Raw genomic sequence first — 15,049 nt, 5'->3', positions numbered from 1 at the left:
ATCATACTACCCGTCCAGCATAGACAGAACGGTTTCTTCCGGAATGGTTGTTCCCATCCTGTGTTTTGACGTCTTCTCAAATTGGGAAAGAACTAGAATAGAGTAGTAGCCACTCTTCAGTTTGCACTTGGTTGACTTAAAGGTCCGGCTAATGTATTTATTGAGAGTGCTGCCATTGTTCTGACCAGCCTACCCCCCAAAGTGTAGGAAACAGCTAAAAAAAGGGTAATATTGTATTAATATTAGACACGTGAATGAGAACGACAAACAATTTCGCTTAGTTTTTGGGTGGTTTGTTTTCGGTCAACAAATTTCATATCCGGACCTTTCGGTTGGGACAAAATTGGGAATAGTGTTTTTGTTCCGAAACAAAATTCATTGCGCACCAAAAATCTATCTCTCACCAGCATAAAAAAAAACAAAACGCATCTTACAACAGAATAAACAAACATAGCAAGAAAATTCAGAACTTTCGCTTTGGTTTTTGTTTCATTCTCATCCATCCTCATTTTGGGTTATCTGCACGAATGTTCCAAAATTTGTCAAAATTACAGTTCGTATGAATCTGAACGCACTAGATACGTATCATTCTACAGACGGCCTCGAATGGCCCTGCTCTATAAGTTATTATTCTGCTTCCTATATGTACACTACGTGTTTTTCATTTCCATTCCCTATCATCCATATCTCAGAGGTTACTTTGTGCTGTTAACCTTTTTCATTAAAGTTCCGGGAAGATTAATTGCCCCTTTATCTGTTACAGAGTTTAGATATATAACTTAAATACCCCATTACCAAGGGGTGTCGTGAGTTTCCCTTTTTATAAAGACAAGACAATGAAGTTGGTCGCCCAAGGACTGGTCTCGGGAGCTGCTTTTGGCGTTTCTCCCCCCGCCGGCATTCATGGCATTGAATAGCCCCTTTCATATATCACATATTCAGTTTCTAACATGCCGCTTCCTTCGCTGCCTGGAAAGCGTCCAGTCCGTGTTCATTGTAGAAGGACAGACAAGCATTAGTCTTTATAGTCCTCACATCTGCGGAGTGAATGTCTTTCAGCTTTTTCTGTCGAAGGAATTAAATCCATTGACCGTCTTTTCAATTTATTTATTCTTTTTTTTTTTTGTTATTATTTAACAAAAGAGCGACTGTCATTTAAAACCATATGATGTATGTTCCAAACATTATTTTTTTATGAAGCTGTGCATTGCTAAATAGAAAATGAAGAAAAAAAAAAGGATAATGAATGGTCGTAAAGACATGAGGGTCTCCCCGTCACTTTCTCACTTAGTAGTAGTGGAGTCTGTTAGCAAATATGGGGTCCACTTTTATGACCCTCAATCGACTCATTGACATTAAAAGGGTTAAATAGTTACTAGTGTACGTAATTTTTTTTATCTCTTAGAATGCGTGGGGTATTTATGTTTAATTATTTAAATCAGAATCACTGGAGAGTCTCATCATAAACCTCTGCGCCCAATTTAGATGAAAGTCATTGATCTAAGTGTCTTTAGTTTTCAGTAATTAGGTAATAATTTTTCTTTGCCTAGTCTCCACTAGACTCGTGCAAATGGACCAAAATGATTCGGACACCTCTTCTCTTGACGTTCTGTCTTCTTTCTTCTGTCTATTCTCCTCATGTCTTCTTTCTTCGTGAACCAGGCATCCCAGCACAGTTCTGCAAAAGGGCCTTGGCTTTCAGGCACACCCTCTCTCCCCGACTGAAAGAACGGGGAGAGGCAGTGCCCGCGACTCCTCTCTTTTGCGGAAGTAGTCCGATAGGCCACAATAATGCAGACAATTTGGCCGAGAAAGAGAAGTATTTCTGCATCTTTCTCCTCAAATCTGTCTGCATTATTCTGGGCTATCAGACTACTTCCGCAAACGAGAGGAGTCACTCAGACAGTGTGGTCACCGTAAACAGTGCTGGGGCAAGACTGGGCAACTTCTGAACAGGTCTCGGCATGAACGAAGAATGGTGGCACAACTGACAGAAATGTCTCTGCAGCAGGAACTTGTTAGACTGGTAGGAGCTTGGCAGACCAGTAAAAAATCGTCAGGGAAGCAGGAAAAATAAATAATCAAGGTCAAGCCAGCCAAAGTCATACACGATAGGAACCAGAAGACAATACAAAAAAAAATATGACAGAAGCCCAGGCCACAGAAAATGACCATGAAATCCAAGAGCCGGGTGATGGAACCAACTGGCCAAAACTGCAAAGCAGGCAAACTCCAAGCCAGACCAAAAGCAGGGAGAAGCAAATCCATATTATAGAGCCAAGTGAGAAACCGGTCATGGATGACGGGACAATGGAAGTCAGAGGTCCGGGGCGCCCGCAGGCTTCCTGGGGGATACCCTGCCATGCTCAGGGTCGCTCGTGTCTTTATTACCAGAGCATTTGTGAAGTATTATGAAGTTTCAACTCGGCTCGTTGACGTTCAGGTCGACCCGGTCAACTACCTATTCCTCACGGGCCAACAACCTGGGTCCATGATCCACAGTCCCTGCACTACTCTTCTATAAAGAACCCTACGGGCTGCCGAGATGGACAAAAGAGAGAGATGACCTGATTGGAAAACCTCTGGGGGGGCCACAAGCCAATGAAGATGGCTCTGCAGATTCAAATTTACATTCCATAATGAATAGTTGTGTGCATATATAGGCCATATAGGCATAAAATTACAAAAAAATGATAACAGTTTATTATAATTCTGATCAACGTAAAAAAAAAAAATATAAAAGTTTATTATAATTCTGATAAACGTTAGAGTGGTTTTATGTTAATTCACATACAAAATAAATAGCTATCATTTATTATTTTTGTTTTCTTGGCATTTTCTGTTGATGCATTTTAAGACACATTGTGTTTACAGCCAAAAAACTCAACAAAACAAAAATGTCACAATCCTGTTAAATTGCTTTTTTAAATAGCTGTTTGTAGTGTGTCTGCTGAACACATTTTTTATTTTTTACTTTATCAGTCATGACGTGTTTTTGTGATTCATTACTTTATTATGCTCGTCCCAGACAGGTTACACATGGGCCCTTAGCGTGTATTGTTATGAGCTCGAAATCTGACATGCTTCCCACATATTACATCTTTAATGTTAAATAAACTGTGATCCTCTCAACAGAAGAGAGTGATGGGAGTTGTAGATTCCAAAGGCTGGGAGGCCAGCAAAAAGGGTGCTGTTCTTTTATATTTTCTACTTAGATTTTGTGTCTTTGGCGTAATTTTGTAGAAAAAAACTGTGGAAATTGGTCCGGTCTCCAGCGAGGTCCGAATCCTGGCACTCCAAAGGTTAACCCCTGTTTGGTTCACCAAACTTTACCCTTATACCACCCATCTGACCTGCATTTTCAGCGGAATCTTTATAACGGGGTATTTTTCCTGTGTCTTTAAGACAATGACTGGGAACCTTGTATTTAATAGAAATGCTTTATTTTATTTATTTTTTCCAAATTTAATTAATGTCATTTCCCCCCCCAAATGTATTTTGTTTATTTTGTTTTCAAAGAATTGCTAATTTATTGGGTTTCCAGTATTCTGAATAATGCTCCTTTAAATCACGGGCAAGGAATCCGTTTTCACAGACCGGAAGTTACTCCGTAATAATTGGCCGTGACCGGTATACGCCGCCCGGCGCATGAATATTTTCATGGTATTTAATGCTAATTCTGTCCTACGGGAAGATGACGCATTGTTTAATTGTCAGTGGTTCTCAGGGTGGATAAGAACCGTGTACCAAACAGGGAACATGCGCTGACACATCGAAATCGCTACCGGAGGTGGCACTGATATCAGTCGTTCAGGGTCGGAGTCGATACGACATGAAAAAAGGCATTAGCATCTGAAAGTTCTGTCGCTATCCTGAACTCAATAGATGAATTACGGCTTATTGGAATTGTAAGGGAGCTGTTATATTGCATTTCTTCACTGAAAATAGGTAGACACATAAGGAAGAAATGATATGAGAGAGTAAAGAAAGAAGGACAGAGAATAGGGGTAGAGAGGAAAACAGAGGAAAGAGATGGAGGTAAGGGGGAATAGGTGAGCTCTATGCGCCAACAGGCACCAGGTCCAGGGAGAGACAGCGGCGATCAGGGACATGCATGAAACACCCCCTAGGACCACCGAACCAGCCCATGGCCCATGGATGAGTGGAGGTGCTTGGTAGACAGGTGAACGGTATGATAAAGTATGGTAAATGTTGATAGAGGGGCTCTTAGACTTGACCAGGCCTAGGACAGCCCCAACACCTAAATATGTCACTGGTTACAATTTAACCGCAACATTCCAAAGCAAAATGTAACCGCGACGTCCTGACGCAAATTTATATTGAATAAAAGAAAATCTTTTTAAATCACACCGTGAGCTTTACGCCTCCCGCCGCCTCCCTCCACGCCTCAGACTGTGCTTCATAATGGATGGCTTGCCATGCGATTCATTTCATCTACAAGGAATCTGAGAGCTTTAGATGGTTTTGGGGCATGTTGGTATGAGCCCCTTCTAGGAAGCATATCTGGGAACTCTCAAAGTTTTTTGCCCCCAATCTCAGGCTCTTAGAAATGAAGGGGCCGATTCTCAGGGTCACACAGACTGGATCTGACGCCTTCCTATTCTCTACACCACTGTCGTCATATATATACGTATGAGACTCCCAACGGGTCATTTTGCTACCAGTATGTTATTATTCATATCCCTACTTGAGTGCAGGTGACTCAATTAAGTGTATCTTTAAATAGAGACATGTCAAGGTTTCCATGAGGACCGGTATTAGACACAATTGTCGAGACACAACATGGAATCTTCACGATGGGCTATTAAAGGGTTAATATTTCAGGCGTCTCAGGGTCGGCTCATTTTGAAAGCTCCCAGGTATGCTAGTTAGTGTTTAAAAATTCTCAGGTATTTTCTATATTTTCGGTTATTAAGCAGTCCTATCGATCTCCATCACCCACAGATGGACCATCTGGTTCCCAAAGCCTTTTAGTATTTTCTCCACACACATTAAACTTATTTTGTATTTCGTTGCACACGTAAATTATGAAAAACTTTTCTTGTGGGAGAAGACACCCCAGACGCAGAATTAGAGATATCATTATATTTAAGTATTAAGTAAAAAAACAAAACTTTTTTTTTTAATGTGGTTAAATCCACAAACAGAGGAATGAATTCTCAGATCTGCTAAATTTCTTAGCTTAACATTTTGATGACCCAAAGACCCTTAGGCAGGTACGTCGCTGCTTTAGGGGTCCCTGCGACAGATATAGATGTCTGGGTCACTGGACATCTTTATCTTAAGATAATCTTAATGGGAGAGCTTCCTTATCCAGGCACCTGAACGTTAACCATGCGGAGCATGTGTCTGAGTGTGGTGTGTGTAGCTGAGTGTGGTGTGTATGTCTGAATGTGATGTATATCTGATTGTGGCAGAATGTGCTGTATGTATTTATGGGGGTGAGTGTGGTATGCGTAGCTGAGTGTGGTGTGTATGTCTGAATGTGATGAATATCTGATTGTGGCAGATTGTGTGTAAATGTGCTGTATGTATTTATGAGGGTGAGTGTGGTATGCGTAGCTGAGTGTGGTGTGAATGTCTGAATGTGATGTATATCTGATTGTGGCAGATTGTGTGTAAATGTGCTGTATGTATTTATGAGGGTGAGTGTGGTGTGTGTAGCTGAGTGTGGTGTGTATGTCTGAATGTGATGTATATCTGATTGTGGCAGATTGTGTGTAAATGTGCTGTATGTATTTATGAGGGTGAGTGTGGTATGCGTAGCTGAGTGTGGTGTGAATGTCTGAATGTGATGTATATCTGATTGTGGCGGATTGTGCTGTATGTATTTATGAGGGTGAGTGTGGTATGCGTAGCTGAGTGTGGTGTGTATGTCTGAATGTGTTGTATATCTGATTGTGGCAGATTGTGTGTAAATGTGCTGTATGTATTTATGGGGGTGAGTGTGGTATGCGTAGCTGAGTGTGGTGTGAATGTCTGAATGTGATGTATATCTGATTGTGGCAGATTGTGTGTAAATGTGCTGTATGTATTTATGAGGGTGAGTGTGGTATGCGTAGCTGAGTGTGGTGTGAATGTCTGAATGTGATGTATATCTGATTGTAGCGGATTGTGCTGTATGTATTTATGAGGGTGAGTGTGGTGTGTGTAGCTGAGTGTGGTGTGTATGTCTGAATGTGATGTATATCTGATTGTGGCAGATTGTGTGTAAATGTGCTGTATGTATTTATGAGGGTGAGTGTGGTGTGCGTAGCTGAGTGTGGTGTGAATGTCTGAATGTGATGTATATCTGATTGTGGCAGATTGTGTGTAAATGTGCTGTATGTATTTATGAGGGTGAGTGTGGTGTGTGTAGCTGAGTGTGGTGTGTATGTCTGAATGTGATGTATATCTGATTGTGGCAGATTGTGTGTAAATGTGCTGTATGTATTTATGAGGGTAAGTGTGGTGTGCGTAGCTGAGTGTGGTGTGTATGTCTGAATGTGATGTATATCTGATTGTGGCAGATTGTGTGTAAATGTGGTGTATGTATTTATGAGGGTGAGTGTGGTATGCGTAGCTGAGTGTGGTGTGTATGTCTGAATGTGATGTATATCTGATTGTGGCGGATTGTGCTGTATGTATTTATGGGGGTGAGTGTGGTGTGCGTAGCTGAGTGTGGTGTGTATGTCTGAATGTGATGTATATCTGATTGTGGCAGATTGTGTGTAAATGTGCTGTATGTATTTATGAGGGTGAGTGTGGTGTGCGTAGCTGAGTGTGGTGTGTATGTCTGAATGTGATGTATATCTGATTGTGGCGGATTGTGCTGTATGTATTTATGGGGGTGAGTGTGGTGTGCGTAGCTGAGTGTGGTGTGTATGTCTGAATGTGATGTATATCTGATTGTGGCAGATTGTGTGTAAATGTGGTGTATGTATTTATGAGGGTGAGTGTGGTATGCGTAGCTGAGTGTGGTGTGTATGTCTGAATGTGCTGTATATCTGATTGTGGCAGATTGTGTGTAAATGTGCTGTCTGTATTTATGAGGGTGAGTGTGGTGTGCGTAGCTGAGTGTGGTGTGTATGTCTGAATGTGATGTATATCTGATTGTGGCGGATTCTGCTGTATGTATTTATGAGGGTGAGTGTGGTGTGTGTAGCTGAGTGTGGTGTGTATGTCTGAATGTGCTGTATATCTGATTGTGGCAGATTGTGTGTAAATGTGCTGTATGTATTTATGAGGGTGAGTGTGGTGTGCATCTGATCTTTTCTTGAATTTTATAAACAATATAAAAAACTTTAATGTTTAAAATTCTTCATTTGGCCCATCTAGTCTGCCCTGAGTAAAGACTTTTCACAAAATCTCAAATTTTTTATTGAGATGTCCACAGTTGACAAAAATGGAATACAGTCACAGAGCATCCGAACAGCAGATATCGGAGTCAACGGCACAATGTACAGAGAAATACAGACAAAACGTACAGCACTTATAACATGTACCAGGACATCTCAAATATTTTTACTTTTAGAATATAATGAACAAACTAAATGAAACATACTCTGGCAGGGAAGAGAAAGGAGAGAGAGAGAGAGAGAGAGCAGAAGAAGGGGGGAAGAAAAAAAAAAGAGAATCTCAGTCGTCAGTAGTCGCCCTCACGAACCAAGGAGTACGCATAGTGCCCAAGACATAGCCCTGTGGGGTGGGACAGAATGTGTGTGTGTAATATGCATCCCAATGTTCCCAAGTGGATTGGAAGATGTGTGTGGTATTAGTGGCTGAGTGAGCCATGTACTCATAGGTACGAGTCGATGTGAGTGAATATAGGACGTCTTAAATTGTGGGGGGAGAAGTCACCTTCCATTTGCGGGAAATACAGATCTTAGCTGCATTCAACACGTGTGCTATGAGATTTCTATGTGTACGTCGTAAGGATCGGGGAAAAAATGTCCAAAAGAGCTACCTCAACCACCTGCTCCACCGGGATGGCAAACAAGTTAGTAATAAGAGTAAAAACGTCTGTCCAGAAGGAACAGAGCACCGGGCAGCTCCACCAGATGTGTAACATCGTACCAACCCCACCACAACCTCTCCAGCATAGAAAGAAGGCTGAAGGAAACATTGTAGCTAGTTTGGAGGGCACAAAATACCATCGGAATAGAACCTTGCGATTAGTTTCAAAGTGCGCGACATTTTTAGAGACCCCCTGGAAGGCAGGGAGAGCGTGATACCACTCTTGAACATCGTATGTGGATCCAATCTCCTTCTCCCATTGCAACATGTACGGGAGCTTGACCTCAGACCTGTGACCCATCAGAGCCGAGTAACATAAGGAAATAATGTTAGAGACATGAGGCGCTTTTAAGCATAGTGTAACAATCGGTGTCATGTAGGGTGCTTGAGGTGTTTACGTAAGGCATCCCGAATTTGCAGATATTTGAAAAAGTCACGACTATGGAGCGAAAATAGAGTCTGGAGAGACGAAAATGATTGTATGTGTCCGTGAGAGAAGAGCTGAGATATGGAAACGATTCCTTGGTCTATCCAGCAATCAAGGGCCACATGAGGGAGAAGAGGTTTCAAGGTCGATAGTGGAGCAGAGCTGTGGAGATCCATCGGGAAGCGGAGTGTAGCACGGTGTTTATCCCACAGCGCCAGAGACAGTATAGTAGTAGGCAACAAGTCATGAAGTGGAGGTCGGCCGGCCTTAGGAAGCCATAGTAGGTCTCTCACTGTATATGGAATTGCCAGTGTAGATTCCTGATCCACCCATGCCACAGACAACGTGTCGGAAAAAAGAAGAATAGTCTGCGCAAGATGGGCAGCGACATAGTAATTCTTGACATTAGGGACACCGAGACCTCCAAGCAATTTAGGCCGTTGTAAAAGTGTGAGGGAAAGCCGTGGACGTTTGTTCAACCAGATGAATTTGGACAGACGCGTCTGGACAGTCTGAAAAAAAATGGTAGGCACTGTGATGGGAAGGGTGCGAAAAAGGTACAACAGTTTCGGGAGTGAGTTCATTTTGAATGAGACAACACGACCAATCCAGGAGATTTCCAGCTTTGACCACCGTTGGAGATCTTGACATATCTTGGACCATAGAGGTAAGTAATTCGACCGAAATAAAGAGGCGGCGGTTTTGGTAATGCGAATCCCCAAATAGGTGATAAAATTGGATCGCCACGAGTAGGCAAAGTCTCTAGAGAGAACATCAATCAAGTGGTCGGGGTACCCGATATTGAGGGCCTGCGTCTTGTCCCAGTTAATTTTATAGTACGAGAGATGACCAAAGGCTTCCAGGAGAGCATGCAGGTTCGGGAGGGTGACCATCGGTTCAGTGAGCGTCAGAAGGATGTCGTCCGCATAAAGGCAGATTTTAGTTTCACTTTGAAGCCCCTGATGTCAGGATTATGTCTGATGGCAATCGCCAGAGGTTCTAGCGCCAGGGCGAAGAGGAGGGGAGAGAGGGGGCAACCCTGCCTCGTACCATTGCGGATTGGGACTGCATGGAGTCCAACATACTGCGTAGGATCACTGGGGTCACTGGCGCCGCAGGGTCGAGGCTCAACTCATCCTCTTCTGGAGCGTGCGGCTGAGGCGCGAAGGAAGGCTCGCCACCATCTTGGGGCCTATCACCGTGCCAGGTATCTTTGGTGAAGTAATGGGGGAGCTTGTGTGGAGTCTTCTTGGGGTGTCTGGCAGACATCCCACCTGTCTCAGGGGTGCAGAGGTAGCAATCAGGCAGGTAGAAACCCGGTGTTCAAACTGTTTTAGCCGGTTTTGTGCTCGTGTGTTGGCAGAGCTACACGCTCACGCGTCCATGCAGCTCCGTTGCCAGGCCACTTCCTCCTGAGTAAAGACTTTAATCAGTCATTGGTCTCCCTCTTAGATCCAGGAGCCATATGCCCGTCACATGTATGTTTAAATACCCTCACTGTATTACCATCTACCACTGCTGGTAGGCTGTTCCATTTATCTACCACCCTCTGGGTAAAGTGAAACCTCCTTCCATTCCACCTAAGCCCCTGATCCTCTGTCTTAGGCTGTGGTCTCTTGTTCTAGCATTTCTCCTCCTTTGAAATTAACATCCCTCCTTTAGTTTTTTTTTTGTAACGTCTTTAGTATATAATGATGTCACCTGCAATGAGTGGATTTCCAACATTTATTTTTGCCTTAATTCTAATTTCCGCCAATTTTTTATTTTTTTTTTAGAGAAAAAAATGACATGCAAATATAACTGATTTTTTTTATTGCACGTCATTTTAAACATTTATTTTTAAAATAAGGTAACTTTGTGACATGAATGTTTTCAGAAGTTTTAATGACGCTGCTGATGTTTGTGGTGATGTCAGATAATGTGGATAACCCGATGGGGTAGGAGTCATGGCAGTGAGTCTGGCGCAGGCGCATCTAATTATATGTAGGCTAGTGATACAGTAAACAATGTAATAAATGCCTGATGCCAGATCTGCCTTGAGGCATGGAAGATTATACATTCTGCTAATGACTCACGCCATGCTAATAACAGATTTTATAAACCAATAACACAGGCGTTTGCCGCGCTGAGTAACTTCAATGCACATGTATCTTCATACCTCCCTGTTCCTATTGTAACATTAAATTAGATGTAATTACTTTACTGAAAGAATGGTAGACAAGTGGAACAGCCTCCCAGCAGAAGTGGTAGAGGGTCATACAGCTAGGGTACTAAACATGCATGAGATAGACGTACTGATTAAGGTCTGAGTCTTTACAGCAGGAGAAAGAAGTTGTGCCGAATGGGTCTGATCTGCCAGCAAATTCTATGTTTCTTATTTCTATTGATCACATGATCGTTATAAGCGTCCTTCGGAAAAAATACATTTATAGAACCAAATATTCATTAATGGCTTGATTTTAATAGCAAAAATGATAGAAAAACTCTAGACTCTAGAGAGGGGCCAGGGGCCACCGGCCCGTCCTGACAGCACACCCGCTTATTAAGTTCTAATGACAACCATAACAGCCCCATCGTATCTATCCTTGGAGAAAGCGTACGATCCCACGTGGTGATCACTGACGTAGTGAGTGAGTGAGAGGCATGGAATGTAACACGACACATTAACCTGTATGATGTCACAGAGCTCCAGGGAATATCTAAGAATGTGTCTGGACAAAACGATGAATTTAAAGCTATAGGTAAAATGTTGTCAATGGACTTGTAACCCCTAATACTGAATCAATAAATTCCCTTTCTGATGTATAGGATATAGTCTGTTGTTATTCATTTTAGCAGATTCCGTGGCGCTGTAACAAAAGGGGAGAATACAAATGTAACAATATACAATATAACCCCCAGCGCTGTAATGTCGGTCGGTGATAGAAACCTGGTATAGGTTTTCAATAAACTCCCTTTATCTGCAGACCTGGAGGCGCCATTGTTGTCAGTCATGTGATATTTTGTGTGACTTTCCCTCAAACACCACACTGAGCAGATGCTTTACAGTAATATTAATGAAGTCCACCCCTCTATAGCCTTTCAGTAGCCAGTATGTCTGACTGTGTGATTAAGACGGAGCCATTCTATTTTCTTATTAATATGATAAGGAGTCGGGGTGTTTGTCTAGTAGATCGGGGCTCGGATTACAGAGCGAGAACTCATACGAACGGCTGATCGAGATCTTTAAAAAACCTCTGCAGAAGCAAAGCCATAATATAAGATTTTATAGAATTTTTCCCAATAGAGAACGCATTCCCTGGTTACACGGTTAATTAAAACAATCATTGCACCCTTGAGTATGATAAACAAATAAACCTGAGCAGATCCGGTATTTTAGTTCCTTCCATAATGACAACACACAAACTGTTTTAAAGCTTTGGGGGTTTCAATTGCAAACAGCCTATCTTCTGCTTTCATCACATGACAATTACACAACCCGGCAAAAATTATGAACGAGGTGAAACTGAACACGATGAGAGATGTATTTCTCAGTTGCTCTTGGCATTTAGCAGCCCTCTCCCCCCACCGGCCAAATGTCTGGCCATCTGCCCCACCCGCCAAATGTCTGGCCATCTGCCCCACCGGCCAAATGTCTGGTGAGCTGCTGTGTGACATCATTCCACACGCCACGCTTACCTCATTAGGCGGCCACACTTATCTCATGAGTCGGCCACCAACCTTAAAGTGCCAGAACAAACTGCGCCTTTAAATTATTGTGTTGGACACGACAGGGTGGAACAATAAGCATTTACATTTCAAAGAACGTTCCAAGTTATTTTGGCCCCTTTTCCTATCTCCCCATATGAGGGTCGAGAAGATGCGCAGCCAGGTCAAAGGAAATGTGACTAGCTGCTAAGGGGCACAACTAGTCACAGATAGGAGAGATAAGGGGGTAAAACAGGTGGCCAGAGAGACCACCTCATCATCAGCACTGCCGAGTCTACCGAGTGATGAGTGACTTAAGGGGTTCAAGTCAACGGAGCATCAACCGTAGAAGATTTAGTCTTTGCGTAATATATTATTTCCAAGGTGGAGTCAAAAAAAAAGGCCAGTAAAAATGAAGCGTTGTGGAATGACTCAATCACTGGCATTCCGGAGGTTTAACTTGTTCAGCAGGTCATGAAAAGCATTTATCTCTTGTGTAAAGGTTTATTAAACACTCCAGCGGTTTTATTAAAGGAATCCTTGAATATTCATTATCCATCCTTTGTCCTTGGATCTCTAGTGTATTCAAGCCACTTTTTATAGAACCGCTCCATTTCCAAGAGAAATTGCCCCCCCCTCCCCATGTTTCTCTGTGAATACCCTACAGCAAACCTTAGTCCAGCTCTATAGGTGTTTGATGGCCCCCTTGTCCAGCCTTACCGGGATTGCCGGCAGGGTCTCAAATCTGAACCCTTCTGCTAAAAGAAAATATGTTACTGGTCATAAAAAAAATCTGGGTATCTGCAGATTTTAGGGTTATTAAAAATATATTATATTGTATATTTAAAAAAGTTCAAAGTCACTACGTAAAATATATTGATACAGATAGCTGAAAGCTACATTTTTGATGCAGTTTCTTTTTTCTTTCTTTTTAGTGATAGGTCTGTTTTAGAATCAAGGGCGGGCTAGTAAGGTGTAAATTGTCCCCCCTCGCCGGGGCCACTGGCTCCCTAAAGCCAACAGGACGTCTAGAGTAAGAAGGGCTTTAGGTTGGGTTTCAATGACGACTGCAATGTGTTTTGGACAGGAATGGACACGGATCATGATTTATTTAATATTTAATTCGACCCCCGGTTTAGAAAGACTGTAGAATCTACAATAAGATCAACATGTTCTTTGTAGCACATACAGGTAACTCTTGAGTTTTCAGTTCACCTATAGAGTTATCTCGATTGACCATCCAACAAGCATGAGAATGTCAACATGTAGTTTGTGGTAAAATATATTATCTATTTTTTTTTCCATATAAAAACCTATTTTGTTTTTCTATAATTCTATGGCAAGTGGACCCTGAAACAGGGTCATCCTTTGTTAATTTTATTTTGCGATGGGGGAGAGCTAAGGCTCCACCAGTAATGGAAACATAGAGTACGATGGCCAGATAAGATCCCATTTGGCCCCGTCTAGTCTTCCCTGCTTCGTCTGCTGTAAAGACCCAAACCTCTGAAATGTTTGGCTTCTTCTTGAAAATGACATTTGTAATGCGAGGTAGCCGAAATGTTACCACCTGGTTCTAATAGGAGACGGGTCCAATGCACACTTTCTCAATCAGTCCAACACACGTTGACCAGTAGGGTCTGCATAGACATCGTTACATCAATGTAAAGCTTAAGCCCACCACAATAATCCATAGCTCTTAACCTCAACTACTTCTCTTCATCGGCTGAGCATTAGACGGTAACAGGTTTCTCGTTGATCCCAATGGACATATGTGTTCGCTAAACTGAGCAACGGCAGATAATACCCAATAATTCCAGGTGCCCTTCAAGGGTACCCTTGGAGTAGAAGTATTTGAAAAAGAAATGAAGGTTTCGGGTTGAGGTCAGGACGCTGGAGATAAATCGGATGGACAATACTACACGCCAAAGCCAGGGACAGCCAGGGTTAATACTGATGAGCAATAAAATAACCTGTAGGTGAGGTGGGCTCAAGAGCCAGAGCTGACATGAAAAGAGCTCAGAAAGGATCCATTCAATGTGTGAATTCCATTGTGAAGACCTTGTTAGGCTAGAGTCTTCTTGTGAAAGTGAAAGTAACACACAATAACTAGTGAAAGTGGCCCAAAACAATGAAAGAACACCATCTTAGGACCAACTGTTACTTCCCTTGTTTGAACGCCTTTACCTTACAAGTTAATCTCACTCCTCGCTGAGCCATTACTCCTCCACAGCCCTCTAAGTGCGTCTTTGGCAGATAGCTGTCCTCCTTTTAGCACTCGCTTCGTCCCTTTTATAACATTTCACAGTATCGCCAGCATCTCGTTACTTATGTAACTCTCTATAGAACACTTCAAGAGCTTTCAATGTTTCTTCCAATATCAGGTCTGGCCGTTTGTTTTGAAGCAGCTCATTGACTTCAATTGCTTTCAGTTTCATTTATTTTCTGTTTTTGCAACATTTAGTTGAGGAAATAATGAAATAACGAGCAGGGCGATAGAAGCAGATAGAAGTCACCAGTGTGTTATTGATTATAACCGCCTTTCACGTTGAAAAAGTATTAGAGTGTATCGCCGTTCTCAAAACAATGGTACTTCATGGCCGAAGATGGCATAGAACATTCTTTGTTCCAACGCTCTCTGCTCACTCAGTGAGTGTGATCCACGGCTGATTGGTCTGTCTGGTGGTAGCCTTGTCTCCTCTTTTTTAGTTGACATATGCAGTATAACTGTGTTTGCTGCGCTCGATGCAAGTACCGTTACACTGACAGCGCTTAAATGCCTGAAAGGAGGATCGGGCATTTGTTTTCTGCGAATACACAGGATGGTGTAAGAGTATCTCCACAAGATCTGTCAAGATATGACCAGGACTGCAGAGGACCTGCTTCCTGATCATTGTGTGACCTTCACACAAAGTTTCTGAT

Source organism: Sceloporus occidentalis, unplaced genomic scaffold, assembly GCF_023333645.1.
Source record: "Sceloporus occidentalis isolate IW3139 unplaced genomic scaffold, rSceOcc1.0.p SCAF_132, whole genome shotgun sequence".
Taxonomy (NCBI): domain Eukaryota; kingdom Metazoa; phylum Chordata; class Lepidosauria; order Squamata; family Phrynosomatidae; genus Sceloporus; species Sceloporus occidentalis.
The sequence above is the reverse complement of the archived record's forward strand: the minus strand, read 5'-3'. Positions refer to the sequence as shown.